Below are 14241 nucleotides of genomic sequence, written 5' to 3'. Positions count from 1 at the left end.
AGGCTCAGAGTAAAGCCTCCTGGAACACAGATAAGCGGAAGATTCCTAGAAAAGGATGAAGTAGCCTTGTGCCAAAGTCATTTTTGGACCAAAATATGGAAACGCTTCACGAATTTGCGTGTCATCCTTTCGCAGGGGCCATGCTAATCTTCTCTGTATCGTATCCAATTTATTATATGTACTGCCGAAGCAAGTACCGGTTTCCCCTGCAGTGGTGCCTGTATATTCCCCCATCAGGTGAGTGGACCCTTTGCTACGGTCAAAAAAGGAAAGAGGCTAAACTTTGGTCACACCCATTGTGGGAAATATGGTTTCGCATCACTGGCCTCTCTCTAACGATCACCGATACATTGAAAATGGCTACAAATCCTTCCAGTTTGTACCGTGGGAATTCATAAAGAGGCTCAGAGTAAAGCCTCCTGGAACACAGATAAGCAGAAGATTCCTAGAAAAGGATGAAAGTAGCCTTGTGACAAAGTCATTTTTGGACCAAAATATGGAAACGCTTCACGAATTTGCGTGTCATCCTTTTGCAGGGGCCATGCTAATCTTCTCTGTATCGTATCCAATTTATTATATGTACTGCCGGAGCAAATACAGGTGTTGCCCTGCAGTGGTGCCTGTATATTCCCCCATCAGGTGAGTGGACCCTTTGCTACGGTCAAAAAAGGAAGGAGGCTAAACTTTGGTCACACCCATTGTGGGAAATATGGTTTCACATCACTGGCCTCTCTCTAACGATCACCGATGCATTGAAAATGGCTACAAATCCGTCCAGGTTGTACCGTGTGAATTCATAAAGAGGCTCAGAGTAAAGCCTCCTGGAACACAGATAAGCGGAAGATTCCTAGAAAAGGATGAAGTAGCCTTGTGCCAAAGTCATTTCTGGACCAAAATATGGAAACGCTTCACGAATTTGCGTGTCATCCTTTCGCAGGGGCCATGCTAATCTTCTCTGTATCGTATCCAATTTATTATATGTACTGCCGAAGCAAGTACAGGTTTTTCCTTGCAGTGGTGCCTGTATATAATCCTCCATCAGGTGAGTGGACCCTTTGCTACGGTCAAAAAAGGAAGGAGGCTAAACTTTGGTCACACCCATTGTGGGAAATATGGTTTCGCATCACTGGCCTCTCTCTAACGATCACCGATACATTGAAAATGGCTACAAATCTGTCCAGTTTGTACCGTGTGAATTCATAAAGAGGCTCAGAGTAAAGCCTCCTGGAACACAGATAAGCGGAAGATTCCTAGAAAAGGATGAAGTAGCCTTGTGCCAAAGTCATTTTTGGACCAAAATATGGAAACGCTTCACGAATTTTCGTGTCATCCTTTCGCAGGGGCCATGCTAATCTTCTCTGTATCGTATCCAATTTATTATATGTACTGCTGAAGCAAGTACAGGTTCTTCCCTGCAGTGGTGCCTGTATATTCCCCCATCAGGTGAGTGGACCCTTTGCTACGGTCAAAAAAGGAAGGAGGCTAAACTTTGGTCCAGCCATTGTGGGAAATATGGTTTCGCATCACTGGCCTCTCTCTAACGATCACCGATACATTGAAAATGGCTACAAATCCTTCCAGTTTGTACCGTGTGAATTCATAAAGAGGCTCAGAGTAAAGCCTCCTGGAACACAGATAAGCGGAAGATTCCTAGAAAAGGATGAAGTAGCCTTGTGCCAAAGTCATTTTTTGACCAAAATATGGAAACGCTTCACGTATTTTCGTGTCATCCTTTCGCAGGGGCCATGCTAATCTTCTCTGTATCGTATCCAATTTATTATATGTACTGCTGAAGCAAGTACAGGTTTTTCCCTGCAGTGGTGCCTGTATATTCCCCCATCAGGTGAGTGGACCCTTTGCTACGATCAAAAAAGGAAGGAGGCTAAACTTTGGTCACACCCATTGTGGGAAATATGGTTTCGCATCACTGGCCTCTCTCTAACGATCACCGATACATTGAAAATGGCTACAAATCCGTCCAGGTTGTACCTTGTGAATTCATAAAGAGGCTCAGAGTAAAGCCTCCTGGAAAACAGATAAGCGGAAGATTCCTAGAAAAGGATGAAGTAGCCTTGTGCCAAAGTCATTTTTGGACCAAAATATGGAAACGCTTCACGAATTTGCGTGTCATCCTTTCGCAGGGGCCATGCTAATCTTCTCTGTATCGTATCCAATTTATTATATGTACTGCCGAAGCAAGTACAGGTTTCCCCTGCAGTGGTGCCTGTATATTCCCCCATCAGGTGAGTGGACCCTTTGCTACGGTCAAAAAAGGAAAGAGGCTAAACTTTGGTCACACCCATTGTGGGAAATATGGTTTCGCATCACTGGCCTCTCTCTAACGATCACCGATACATTGAAAATGGCTACAAATCCTTCCAGTTTGTACCGTGGGAATTCATAAAGAGGCTCAGAGTAAAGCCTCCTGGAACACAGATAAGCAGAAGATTCCTAGAAAAGGATGAAAGTAGCCTTGTGACAAAGTCATTTTTGGACCAAAATATGGAAACGCTTCACGAATTTGCGTGTCATCCTTTCGCAGGGGCCATGCTAATCTTCTCTGTATCGTATCCAATTTATTATATGTACTGCCGGAGCAAATACAGGTGTTGCCCTGCAGTGGTGCCTGTATATTCCCCCATCAGGTGAGTGGACCCTTTGCTACGGTCAAAAAAGGAAGGAGGCTAAACTTTGGTCACACCCATTGTGGGAAATATGGTTTCACATCACTGGCCTCTCTCTAACGATCACCGATGCATTGAAAATGGCTACAAATCCGTCCAGGTTGTACCGTGTGAATTCATAAAGAGGCTCAGAGTAAAGCCTCCTGGAACACAGATAAGCGGAAGATTCCTAGAAAAGGATGAAGTAGCCTTGTGCCAAAGTCATTTCTGGACCAAAATATGGAAACGCTTCACGAATTTGCGTGTCATCCTTTCGCAGGGGCCATGCTAATCTTCTCTGTATCGTATCCAATTTATTATATGTACTGCCGAAGCAAGTACAGGTTTTTCCTTGCAGTGGTGCCTGTATATAATCCCCCATCAGGTGAGTGGACCCTTTGCTACGGTCAAAAAAGGAAGGAGGCTAAACTTTGGTCACACCCATTGTGGGAAATATGGTTTCGCATTACTGGCCTCTCTCTAACGATCACCGATACATTGAAAATGGCTACAAATCTGTCCAGTTTGTACCGTGTGAATTCATAAAGAGGCTCAGAGTAAAGCCTCCTGGAACACAGATAAGCGGAAGATTCCTAGAAAAGGATGAAGTAGCCTTGTGCCAAAGTCATTTTTGGACCAAAATATGGAAACGCTTCACGAATTTTCGTGTCATCCTTTCGCAGGGGCCATGCTAATCTTCTCTGTATCGTATCCAATTTATTATATGTACTGCTGAAGCAAGTACAGGTTCTTCCCTGCAGTGGTGCCTGTATATTCCCCCATCAGGTGAGTGGACCCTTTGCTACGGTCAAAAAAGGAAGGAGGCTAAACTTTGGTCACACCCATTGTGGGAAATATGGTTTCGCATCACTGGCCTCTCTCTAACGATCACCGATACATTGAAAATGGCTACAAATCCTTCCAGTTTGTACCGTGTGAATTCATAAAGAGGCTCAGAGTAAAGCCTCCTGGAACACAGATGAGTGGAAGATTCCTAGAAAAGGAGGAAAGTAGCCTTGTGCCAAAGTCATTTTTGGACCAAAATATGGAAACGCTTCACGAATTTGCGTGTCATCCTTTCGCAGGGGCCATGCTAATCTTCTCTGTATCGTATCCAATTTATTATATGTACTGCCGGAGCAAGTACAGGTGTTGCCCTGCAGTGGTGCCTGTATATTCCCCCATCAGGTGAGTGGACCCTTTGCTACGGTCAAAAAAGGAAGGAGGCTAAACTTTGGTCACACCCATTGTGGGAAATATGGTTTCACATCACTGGCCTCTCTCTAACGATCACCGATGCATTGAAAATGGCTACAAATCCGTCCAGGTTGTACCGTGTGAATTCATAAAGAGGCTCAGAGTAAAGCCTCCTGGAACACAGATAAGCGGAAGATTCCTAGAAAAGGATGAAGTAGCCTTGTGCCAAAGTCATTTCTGGACCAAAATATGGAAACGCTTCACGAATTTGCGTGTCATCCTTTCGCAGGGGCCATGCTAATCTTCTCTGTATCGTATCCAATTTATTATATGTACTGCCGAAGCAAGTACAGGTTTTTCCTTGCAGTGGTGCCTGTATATAATCCCCCATCAGGTGAGTGGACCCTTTGCTACGGTCAAAAAAGGAAGGAGGCTAAACTTTGGTCACACCCATTGTGGGAAATATGGTTTCGCATCACTGGCCTCTCTCTAACGATCACCGATACATTGAAAATGGCTACAAATCTGTCCAGTTTGTACCGTGTGAATTCATAAAGAGGCTCAGAGTAAAGCCTCCTGGAACACAGATAAGCGGAAGATTCCTAGAAAAGGATGAAGTAGCCTTGTGCCAAAGTCATTTTTGGACCAAAATATGGAAACGCTTCACGAATTTTCGTGTCATCCTTTCGCAGGGGCCATGCTAATCTTCTCTGTATCGTATCCAATTTATTATATGTACTGCTGAAGCAAGTACAGGTTCTTCCCTGCAGTGGTGCCTGTATATTCCCCCATCAGGTGAGTGGACCCTTTGCTACGGTCAAAAAAGGAAGGAGGCTAAACTTTGGTCACACCCATTGTGGGAAATATGGTTTCGCATCACTGGCCTCTCTCTAACGATCACCGATACATTGAAAATGGCTACAAATCCTTCCAGTTTGTACCGTGTGAATTCATAAAGAGGCTCAGAGTAAAGCCTCCTGGAACACAGATGAGTGGAAGATTCCTAGAAAAGGAGGAAAGTAGCCTTGTGCCAAAGTCATTTTTGGACCAAAATATGGAAACGCTTCACGAATTTGCGTGTCATCCTTTCGCAGGGGCCATGCTAATCTTCTCTGTATCGTATCCAATTTATTATATGTACTGCCGGAGCAAATACAGGTGTTGCCCTGCAGTGGTGCCTGTATATTCCCCCATCAGGTGAGTGGACCCTTTGCTACGGTCAAAAAAGGAAGGAGGCTAAACTTTGGTCACACCCATTGTGGGAAATATGGTTTCGCATCACTGGCCTCTCTCTAACGATCACCGATACATTGAAAATGGCTACAAATCTGTCCAGTTTGTACCGTGTGAATTCATAAAGAGGCTCAGAGTAAAGCCTCCTGGAACACAGATAAGCGGAAGATTCCTAGAAAAGGATGAAGTAGCCTTGTGCCAAAGTCATTTTTGGACCAAAATATGGAAACGCTTCACGAATTTTCGTGTCATCCTTTCGCAGGGGCCATGCTAATCTTCTCTGTATCGTATCCAATTTATTATATGTACTGCTGAAGCAAGTACAGGTTCTTCCCTGCAGTGGTGCCTGTATATTCCCCCATCAGGTGAGTGGACCCTTTGCTACGGTCAAAAAAGGAAGGAGGCTAAACTTTGGTCACACCCATTGTGGGAAATATGGTTTCGCATCACTGGCCTCTCTCTAACGATCACCGATACATTGAAAATGGCTACAAATCCGTCCAGTTTGTACCGTGTGAATTCATAAAGAGGCTCAGAGTAAAGCCTCCTGGAACACAGATAAGCAGAAGATTCCTAGAAAAGGATGAAAGTAGCCTTGTGACAAAGTCATTTTTGGACCAAAATATGGAAACGCTTCACGAATTTGCGTGTCATCCTTTCGCAGGGGCCATGCTAATCTTCTCTGTATCGTATCCAATTTATTATATTTACTGTCGGAGCAAATACAGGTGTTGCCCTGCAGTGGTGCCTGTATATTCCCCCATCAGGTGAGTGGACCCTTTGCTACGGTCAAAAAAGGAAGGAGGCTAAACTTTGGTCACACCCATTGTGGGAAATATGGTTTCACATCACTGGCCTCTCTCTAACGATCACCGATGCATTGAAAATGGCTACAAATCCGTCCAGGTTGTACCGTGTGAATTCATAAAGAGGCTCAGAGTAAAGCCTCCTGGAACACAGATAAGCGGAAGATTCCTAGAAAAGGATGAAGTAGCCTTGTGCCAAAGTCATTTCTGGACCAAAATATGGAAACGCTTCACGAATTTGCGTGTCATCCTTTCGCAGGGGCCATGCTAATCTTCTCTGTATCGTATCCAATTTATTATATGTACTGCCGAAGCAAGTACAGGTTTTTCCCTGCAGTGGTGCCTGTATATAATCCCCCATCAGGTGAGTGGACCCTTTGCTACGGTCAAAAAAGGAAGGAGGCTAAACTTTGGTCACACCCATTGTGGGAAATATGGTTTCGCATCACTGGCCTCTCTCTAACGATCACCGATACATTGAAAATGGCTACAAATCTGTCCAGTTTGTACCGTGTGAATTCATAAAGAGGCTCAGAGTAAAGCCTCCTGGAACACAGATAAGCGGAAGATTCCTAGAAAAGGATGAAGTAGCCTTGTGCCAAAGTCATTTTTGGACCAAAATATGGAAAAACTTCACGAATTTTCGTGTCATCCTTTCGCAGGGGCCATGCTAATCTTCTCTGTATCGTATCCAATTTATTATATGTACTGCTGAAGCAAGTACAGGTTTTTCCCTGCAGTGGTGCCTGTATATTCCCCCATCAGGTGAGTGGACCCTTTGCTACGGTCAAAAAAGGAAGGAGGCTAAACTTTGGTCACACCCATTGTGGGAAATATGGTTTCGCATCACTGGCCTCTCTCTAACGATCACCGATACATTGAAAATGGCTACAAATCCTTCCAGTTTGTACCGTGTGAATTCATAAAGAGGCTCAGAGTAAAGCCTCCTGGAACACAGATGAGTGGAAGATTCCTAGAAAAGGAGGAAAGTAGCCTTGTGCTAAAGTCATTTTTGGACCAAAATATGGAAACGTTTCACGAATTTGCGTGTCATCCTTTCGCAGGGGCCATGCTAATCTTCTCTGTATCGTATCCAATTTATTATATGTACTGCCGAAGCAAGTACAGGTTTTTCCCTGCAGTGGTGCCTGTATATATTCCCCCATCAGGTGAGTGGACCCTTTGCTACGGTCAAAAAAGGAAGGAGGCTAAACTTTGGTCACATCCATTGTGGGAAATATGGTTTCGCATTACTGGCCTCGCTCTAACGATCACCGATACATTAAAAATGGCTACAAATCCTTCCAGTTTGTACCTGTGAATTCATAAAGTGGCTCAGAGTAAAGCCTCCTGGAACACAGATAAGCAGAAGATTCCTAGAAAAGGATGAAAGTAGCCTTGTGCCAAAGTCATTTTTGGACCAAAATATGGAAACGCTTCACGAATTTGCGTGTCACCCTTTCGCAGGGGCCATGCTAATCTTCTCTGTATCGTATCCAATTTATTATATGTACTGCCGGAGCAAGTACAGGTGCTTCCCTGCAGTGGTGCCTGTATATTAGCCCATCAGGTGAGTGGACCCTTTGCTACGGTCAAAAAAGGAAGGAGGCTAAACTTTGTTCACACCCATTGTGGGAAATATGGTTTCGCATCACTGGCCTCTCTCTAGCGATCACTGATACATTGAAAATGGCTACAAATCCTTCCAGTTTGTACTGTGGGAATTCATAAAGAGGCTCAGAATAAAGCCTCCTGGAACACAGATAAGCGGAAGATTCCTAGAAAAGGATGAAAGTAGCCTTGTGCCAAAGTCATTTTTGGACCAAAATATGGAAACGCTTCACGAATTTGCGTGTCATCAATTCGCAAGGGCCATGCTAATCGTCTCCGTATAGTAACCGAAAGGATGGTGGTTCAAGCTCACCCAGGGACGCATGTGCTTTCATGACATAGGTAGTCTGATCTTGATGTTACGCACCTGGCCTAGGGGCGCCAGGCTACACAACAAAAAAGACGGGAGACAACAGTTTCCCTATCAAAATAAGTATTTAATCAAACCAAACCAATCCAAGTGCTCAACTTATAATAAAAGTATGGGATGTGGAAGTCAGTAAGTCCGTAGTGTGGAGTGTGTATGCATGAGTGGATTATAGGTGTGTGTTGTTTCAACATAAGTGTTGAAAGGTGTGCATGGCTATGGAGCTGCAAAGAACAGAGAGGGAAGGACTGGGGAAGCAGACTCTTATAGGGCGTTGGCACCCGGGCCCAGGTGCACGCCAATCACTCCTAATGACCAATTAAGTAGGTCTCTGCTCCCCAGTCCTAGAAACAAATGGAAGACACAACATACAGGGAACCGTCACACCCCCCCCCCATAAAGACGGAGTCCCAAAGGGATCACCGGCAACCCATTTAACATTAGATAAATATATACTATCTACTCTCTATCATACCCAACCTCTACTCCAATGGCCGCCTGCCCACTGTCACAGGCCTCCACCCCAGCAACCGGTACCACGGAAGCACTTTAAGGGGTGCAAGACAGACAGAGGCAAAAAGGACCAACGGAGACCGGACCTCAGTCATGAGGAGCCCGTGACAGCGCATTGGCCACCACGTTCTCCGCCCCTTTAACATGACGAATGTCCAGGGCATAGGATTGCAGGAACAGTGACCATCTTATCAATCTCTGGTTTGGACACTGCAAAGAATGTAAAAAAGTCAGGGGGTTATGGTCTGTATAAATAACCAGGGGGGTACTACCGCCAACATAAACATCAAAATGTTGCAGAGCTAAAATCAAAGCCAATGCTTCCTTTTCAATGACAGAGTAATTTAGCTGGTAAGAGTTGAATTTCTTAGAATAGAAGCTAACAGGTTTATCTATGCCCAGGTTGTCCTCTTGCATTGGAACGGCCCCCGCCCCCACATGACTAGCATCAGTGTAGACTGTGAATGACCTGTCTAAGCGGGGAGCTGCAAGAACCGGAGCAGTACACAAGAGCTTTTTAGCCTGCTCAAATGCTTCTTGGCAAGCGGATGACCAGACAAACTGTTCCTTAGCCTTCAGCAGGTTAGTGAGAGGCGCCACAACTGTCGAAAAATTCCTACTGAAACTACGATAGTAACCTATCAGACCAAGGTAACGCATGAGTTCTTTCTTCGTCGTTGGAACTGGATACTTCGCCACTGCCTGAACTTTGGCATCCACAGGACACACTTGGCCCTGTCCAACCACTCGACCGAGGTAGGTCACAGTCGCCCTTGCAAACTCACACTTTGCAAGATTGACTGTGAGCCCAGCCCCCCTCAAGCGATCGAACAGTTCCCGAATGCGTTCCAAGTGAATCTTCCAGTTGTCCGAATAAATTACAACGTCGTCCAAATACACTGCATATTTTTAACACGACCATGCACCAACGCTGGATCTGGTGTACCCAACCCATCTTCTTCTAACTCCTGACTGGGAGACAAGACCGGAACTGCCATGCAAACTGCATGAGCCAAGCCAACCTCTGGCTGCACACACAACACAGGCGTCTCCGAAGTGCATGAATAATAAGGCTTAAGCAAGTTCACATGGCAAAGTTGGGTTGGTTTCCTACGTTTAGGTGTTGAGATAATGTAATTTTGCTCCGAGATCTGCTTTACTACAGTATGTGGACCTGAGAATTTTGCCTGAAAGGGTGAAGTAACAATAGGAAGTAAAGCCAACACCTGGTCTCCAGGGCTAAACACCCGGAGCTCTGTTTTAGTGTCATACAACCGTTTCATTTTATCCTGAACTGATGCTAACTTTTCCTTAGCCAACAACCCAGCTGTATAAAGCCGATGGCGGAAACCATTAACATAATCAATTAAATTCTTTGGAGGCTGTGCCTCTATCCAATCGCCCGACAGTGCAGCCAAAGGACCTCTTACTGTATGAGCAAAAACCAACTCATTTGGACTGAACCCTGTGCTCTCCTGTGTTACCTCTCTAGCCGCAAGCATCAGCCAAGGCAGACCCTCTTCCCAATCTTTTCCCAGCTCTGTGCAGTAGGCGCGCAAGATAGCCTTTAGCGTTTGGTGAAATCGTTCCAATGTCCCCTGACTCTGTGCATGGTATGCAGAGCTTTGATTGTGGTTCACACGCAACTGCTTCAGAACCTGGGAAAACATATGAGAACAGAAATTGGATCCCTTATCAGATTGGATGACCTTAGGAATCCCAAAAATAGAAATAAATTGAGAAAGGGCACGCACAACTGACCTAGTGGTAATAGTACGCAGAGGATACGCAGCCGGATAGCGAGTTGCCTGGCACATTACTGTTAACAAATACACCGCTCCAGATTTTGAAGGAGGTAGAGGACCTACACAGTCTATTATCAAATGTTCAAACGGCTGGCTAATGGCCGGAATGGGATACAATGGTGCTGGTTTCAACTTTTGATTAGGCTTGTCAGTTAACTGGCATGTATTACAAGTTTTGATAAATGCTGACACATCTCTCTTCATACGAGGCCAAAAGAAATGCCTAAGTAGTCTATCGTAAGTTTTTCTCACACCAGCATGTCCAGATTCATTATGCGCTACTTTTAACACTGACTGGCGAAGTTTCTCTGGCAACACAATTTGGAACCCTGGTTCACCCACAAACCTTCCTTTATGTGACAGCCATTTTCTCACCAACAATGAGTCCTGCAGAAAATACCCACAAGCACTGTCAAACAGCTCCTCCTCTGGCCGTACCAATGGAAATATCTCCTTCAGATAGGCATCAGCCTGCTGTTCCGCAACCAGATCTGAACGGGTTATGGACAATGGAAAATCAGAAAGAGGTATCGAAAAGTTTTCAGATACTTTTGTCTTAATTGAATCATTTAAATGAGATTTCTCTTTTAACTTAGCCATTGCACGGGTCACCGCACACGCTGTAAAAACCTCTGGGAAGTCATGTTCACATTCATCAGCTTCCTCCGTTACCAAGGGAACAGAGGTCACCACTGCTGGCTGCGGCGGGACCCCAGCCCAGACCTTAGCACCCACCAGGTCGTTGCCCAGGATCAGCGTCACACCCGGAATAGGCAGTGCTGGGCGCACAGCGAGCTTTGCTTCTCCCTGGAACAGTTCACATTTTAGGACAACATTATGCAAGGGAACCAACAAAATATTCATGTCTATGCCCCGGATAGGAACCTTATCACCAGTGTCAGAAACATTAGTCAAAGGGAGAACACCAGCTTGAATGAATGAATCAAAAGCCCCAGTGTCCCTCAAAATAGTTACCGGTACTTCTTCCCCACCCTGCACCAAAGACACAGTCCCCTGCATGATAAATGGACGGTAAGCATTCAGAGCTACAACCGATGTATCCTCATTTGAACCAAAAATAGGTGTAACACAAGTGGACACCGGACGAACTGGAGCTGCCGTAGCAACCCCTTTTGGTTCCCAATGACCCGCCTTAGGGGAATTTAACAAGAAGCAATCTTTTTTCCAGTGCCCCCATTTGTTACAGTGATGGCAAACCTTCCCCGAGTCACGCACATCCCTACTGTTGTTGGCGTTAGCTCTGGAATCGACAGGCAGAGGTTTATTAAATCGGCCATGCGACTCACTGGCAGCAACATAATTGCCACCGCCCGCTCTAAACTCTCCACGGTGCGTTAAGACAAAGTCATCTGCGAGCGCCGCCGCATCTGCTGCGTTGCGTGCTTTCTGCTCACTGATATATGTTGCCACACGAGCTGGAACAGAATCTTTGAACTGCTCCAAAATCATCAAATCTTGTAAGCCTTCGAAATCTTCCACCTCCGAGGCGTTACACCAGCGGTTAAAGCTCGTCGTCAAATCACGTGCAAATTCCAAATGACTTTGTCTGTCATGTTTCTTCCAAAATCGAAACCGCTGCCTATACGCCTCAGGAACGAGCTCGTATGACTTCAGTACCACCGCCTTTACACGGGCATACTCTTGACTGTCAGCCGCATTCATAGCCGAAAAAACCTCTTGCGCCCTGCCTGTTAAGACGCACTGCAGCATCAATGTGCGCGCCGAGTCAGGCCATTTACGCACATCTGCCACCCTCTCAAACATGGCAAAGAATGCCTCAGGATCACGTTCGGAAAACTTGGGCACCAGACGTAGATTGCCACTAATGTCAAACCCCCCTGCAGACCGTTCTGCAGGTTCTGAAAACCCTTGTGCAGCCGCTGAAATCTTACCATCCCCTATCAAGTCCAATCTATTTTGCTCTACCTGCAACTTAGCCTGTTCTGTCTGCTGTTTAATTTTTTCAATAGCATACTCACTATCTAGCCTAAGTTGTTCCTGATCAGTTTGTAATTTAGCTTGCAAAATGATTAATTCTTTTTGTTGGTGGTCCCGATCAGTTTGTACTTTAGCTTGCAAAATGATTAATTCTTTTTGTTGGTCGAACGTCAACCCTGACATAGCTGCTGGTGAAGGCACCGCCATTGCGGCACCTACTGCGGGAGAAAGAGACGCCTCCTCTTCCTTACCCCGTTCCTCAGTTGAAACCGCTATACCACATAGCTCTCTTTTCAAGACATCCAACAATGTCTCCTTTAACCTTCTATCACTAGCTTCAATTTTCAATCCAAAACGATCTGCAATGTTCAGCAATTTGTCCTTTGGTGCATTGATTTAAGAGCTCCACCGAGGGAGACTGAACAACGTCATCCACTGTCACCATCCTGGGTATTGTGCGCTTTAAGAGCCTCCTAGCTGGCAAACCAAACAAAAACAAACAAACAAAATACAATACAAGTGTCCCCCTAGCCTATATAAACCCCAGCTAACTCCACCCTCTTCGTGTGCCGGTTGCGGAGGATTTCTACGCACTGAAGGCCACCGCAAAGGCCTAGCTCATACCAAAGGGGAGGAAAGGCAACCAATAACTGGCGACCCGCATGCCCCCCTTAGCCGTGCTCCCGAGTCGAGATATTCAGTACGAACTTCTCGCTACTGCCGCACCTAGCCACCCCCCGGCCTAAACCAACGAGCTATTTTACCCAGGCAGCTAAGCGCACCTACCAGGGACACTCGTATCAACAAATACAAAAAAAAACCCAGCCAGGCAACTTTTGACGTCCCAAATGAGGTTTACTTAGCTGCACAACTACCAGAAATAAACAACTCTCCAACCGCACAAAATGAACCAAACAGCTACCGTACTGTACTGAAATAACCAAACCTAATCAAATTAACTCAAATTTAAACAGATTAATTCAACTCATAACAATTAACTGCATCTCCCCAAAGTCCGAATAACAAGCCTGTAACATTGCTTTGTCTACTCACCGGACTGTTGACCAAACAATGGAACGACGGAACCTCCCGGAAAGATTCCCAACTAACGTCACTCCATTCACAAATCCAATACAGGAGGGAGACTAAATTGACGCTCCAAACTCACTGTACAAACAAATTATTGGACTAAATATTGGTCTGTGGCGCAATTGGTTAGCGCGTTCGGCTGTTAACCGAAAGGATGGTGGTTCAAGCCCACCCAGGGACGCAAGTGCTTTCATGACATAGGTTGTCTGATCTTGAAAACCAATCTTCCTTCTGTGAGCACAGGGAAGGGTTTGAACGCCATATGGTGAAACTAATGGAACAAGCAGGCAACGAAATAGACAGCGTTATACACCTGTTCTTTCAAGAAGTCCTTAGTTCTCTATTTTTAATAAGAAAAATCCAGCAGGACACTTTAAGAAGCTTCTATATTGACAAGCTTTGTTTGAAAATTCAATATGCAAAACGAGATCATATAAATCGGGGTAGCTGTCTTAGGCCACTCCCCTATCAGATTAAAGAAAGGGGTCTCTGTGGCGCAATTGGTTAGCGCGTTCGGCTGTTAACTGAAAGGATGGTGATACAAGCCCACCCAGGGACGCATGTGCTTTCATGACATAGGTAGTCTGATCTTGAAAACCAATCTTCCTTCTGTGAGCACAGGGAAGGGTTGGAAAACCATATGATGAAACTCATGGAACAAGCAGGCAGCAGAATAGACAGCATTATACACCTGTTCTTTCAAGAAGTCCTTAGTTCTCTATTTTTAATAAGAAAAATCCAGCAGGACACTTTAAGAAGCTTCTATATTGACAAGCTTTGTTTGAAAATGCAATATGCAAAACGAGATCATATAAATCGGGGTAGCTGTCTTAGGCCACTCCCCTATCAGATTAAAGAAAGGGGTCTCTGTGGCGCAATTGGTTAGCGCGTTCGGCTGTTAACTGAAAGGATGGTGATACAAGCCCACCCAGGGACGCATGTGCTTTCATGACATAGGTAGTCTGATCTTGAAAACCAATCTTCCTTCTGTGAGCACA

At 45.3% G+C, this 14241-nt stretch overlaps 20 non-coding genes across 20 annotated transcripts; all 20 read right to left on the bottom strand.

The window, feature by feature from the left end:
• Positions 1-90: 90 nt before the first annotated feature.
• LOC133012656 (U6 spliceosomal RNA) lies at positions 91-197 on the bottom strand. The gene has a single exon (XR_009681100.1). It is a non-coding gene; the product is annotated as a U6 spliceosomal RNA (small nuclear RNA).
• Positions 198-491: 294 nt separating this feature from the next.
• LOC133012846 (U6 spliceosomal RNA) lies at positions 492-598 on the bottom strand. The gene has a single exon (XR_009681279.1). It is a non-coding gene; the product is annotated as a U6 spliceosomal RNA (small nuclear RNA).
• Positions 599-892: 294 nt separating this feature from the next.
• Positions 893-999, bottom strand: LOC133012644 (U6 spliceosomal RNA). Its single transcript, XR_009681089.1, has one exon. It is a non-coding gene; the product is annotated as a U6 spliceosomal RNA (small nuclear RNA).
• A 296-nt stretch (positions 1000-1295) lies between these two features.
• LOC133012598 (U6 spliceosomal RNA) lies at positions 1296-1402 on the bottom strand. The gene has a single exon (XR_009681046.1). It is a non-coding gene; the product is annotated as a U6 spliceosomal RNA (small nuclear RNA).
• A 293-nt stretch (positions 1403-1695) lies between these two features.
• LOC133012793 (U6 spliceosomal RNA) lies at positions 1696-1802 on the bottom strand. Its single transcript, XR_009681229.1, has one exon. It is a non-coding gene; the product is annotated as a U6 spliceosomal RNA (small nuclear RNA).
• A 294-nt stretch (positions 1803-2096) lies between these two features.
• LOC133012632 (U6 spliceosomal RNA) lies at positions 2097-2203 on the bottom strand. Its single transcript, XR_009681078.1, has one exon. It is a non-coding gene; the product is annotated as a U6 spliceosomal RNA (small nuclear RNA).
• A 294-nt stretch (positions 2204-2497) lies between these two features.
• On the bottom strand, positions 2498-2604 carry LOC133012883 (U6 spliceosomal RNA). Its single transcript, XR_009681314.1, has one exon. It is a non-coding gene; the product is annotated as a U6 spliceosomal RNA (small nuclear RNA).
• A 294-nt stretch (positions 2605-2898) lies between these two features.
• Positions 2899-3005, bottom strand: LOC133012620 (U6 spliceosomal RNA). Its single transcript, XR_009681067.1, has one exon. It is a non-coding gene; the product is annotated as a U6 spliceosomal RNA (small nuclear RNA).
• Positions 3006-3301: 296 nt separating this feature from the next.
• Positions 3302-3408, bottom strand: LOC133012596 (U6 spliceosomal RNA). Its single transcript, XR_009681044.1, has one exon. It is a non-coding gene; the product is annotated as a U6 spliceosomal RNA (small nuclear RNA).
• Positions 3409-3703: 295 nt separating this feature from the next.
• Positions 3704-3810, bottom strand: LOC133012665 (U6 spliceosomal RNA). Its single transcript, XR_009681109.1, has one exon. It is a non-coding gene; the product is annotated as a U6 spliceosomal RNA (small nuclear RNA).
• Positions 3811-4104: 294 nt separating this feature from the next.
• Positions 4105-4211, bottom strand: LOC133012609 (U6 spliceosomal RNA). The gene has a single exon (XR_009681056.1). It is a non-coding gene; the product is annotated as a U6 spliceosomal RNA (small nuclear RNA).
• A 296-nt stretch (positions 4212-4507) lies between these two features.
• LOC133012595 (U6 spliceosomal RNA) lies at positions 4508-4614 on the bottom strand. The gene has a single exon (XR_009681043.1). It is a non-coding gene; the product is annotated as a U6 spliceosomal RNA (small nuclear RNA).
• A 295-nt stretch (positions 4615-4909) lies between these two features.
• Positions 4910-5016, bottom strand: LOC133012882 (U6 spliceosomal RNA). The gene has a single exon (XR_009681313.1). It is a non-coding gene; the product is annotated as a U6 spliceosomal RNA (small nuclear RNA).
• A 294-nt stretch (positions 5017-5310) lies between these two features.
• LOC133012594 (U6 spliceosomal RNA) lies at positions 5311-5417 on the bottom strand. The gene has a single exon (XR_009681042.1). It is a non-coding gene; the product is annotated as a U6 spliceosomal RNA (small nuclear RNA).
• A 295-nt stretch (positions 5418-5712) lies between these two features.
• LOC133012360 (U6 spliceosomal RNA) lies at positions 5713-5815 on the bottom strand. Its single transcript, XR_009680823.1, has one exon. It is a non-coding gene; the product is annotated as a U6 spliceosomal RNA (small nuclear RNA).
• Positions 5816-6113: 298 nt separating this feature from the next.
• LOC133012597 (U6 spliceosomal RNA) lies at positions 6114-6220 on the bottom strand. The gene has a single exon (XR_009681045.1). It is a non-coding gene; the product is annotated as a U6 spliceosomal RNA (small nuclear RNA).
• A 296-nt stretch (positions 6221-6516) lies between these two features.
• Positions 6517-6623, bottom strand: LOC133012582 (U6 spliceosomal RNA). Its single transcript, XR_009681031.1, has one exon. It is a non-coding gene; the product is annotated as a U6 spliceosomal RNA (small nuclear RNA).
• A 295-nt stretch (positions 6624-6918) lies between these two features.
• On the bottom strand, positions 6919-7025 carry LOC133012490 (U6 spliceosomal RNA). Its single transcript, XR_009680946.1, has one exon. It is a non-coding gene; the product is annotated as a U6 spliceosomal RNA (small nuclear RNA).
• Positions 7026-7321: 296 nt separating this feature from the next.
• Positions 7322-7428, bottom strand: LOC133012949 (U6 spliceosomal RNA). Its single transcript, XR_009681376.1, has one exon. It is a non-coding gene; the product is annotated as a U6 spliceosomal RNA (small nuclear RNA).
• Positions 7429-7723: 295 nt separating this feature from the next.
• Positions 7724-7824, bottom strand: LOC133012468 (U6 spliceosomal RNA). Its single transcript, XR_009680925.1, has one exon. It is a non-coding gene; the product is annotated as a U6 spliceosomal RNA (small nuclear RNA).
• Between the last annotated feature and the right edge of the window lie 6417 nt (positions 7825-14241).

Source organism: Limanda limanda, chromosome 10 (genome assembly GCF_963576545.1).
Source record: "Limanda limanda chromosome 10, fLimLim1.1, whole genome shotgun sequence".
In the NCBI taxonomy this organism is placed as follows: Eukaryota; Metazoa; Chordata; class Actinopteri; order Pleuronectiformes; family Pleuronectidae; genus Limanda; species Limanda limanda.
The sequence above is the reverse complement of the archived record's forward strand: the minus strand, read 5'-3'. Positions and strand labels throughout refer to the sequence as shown.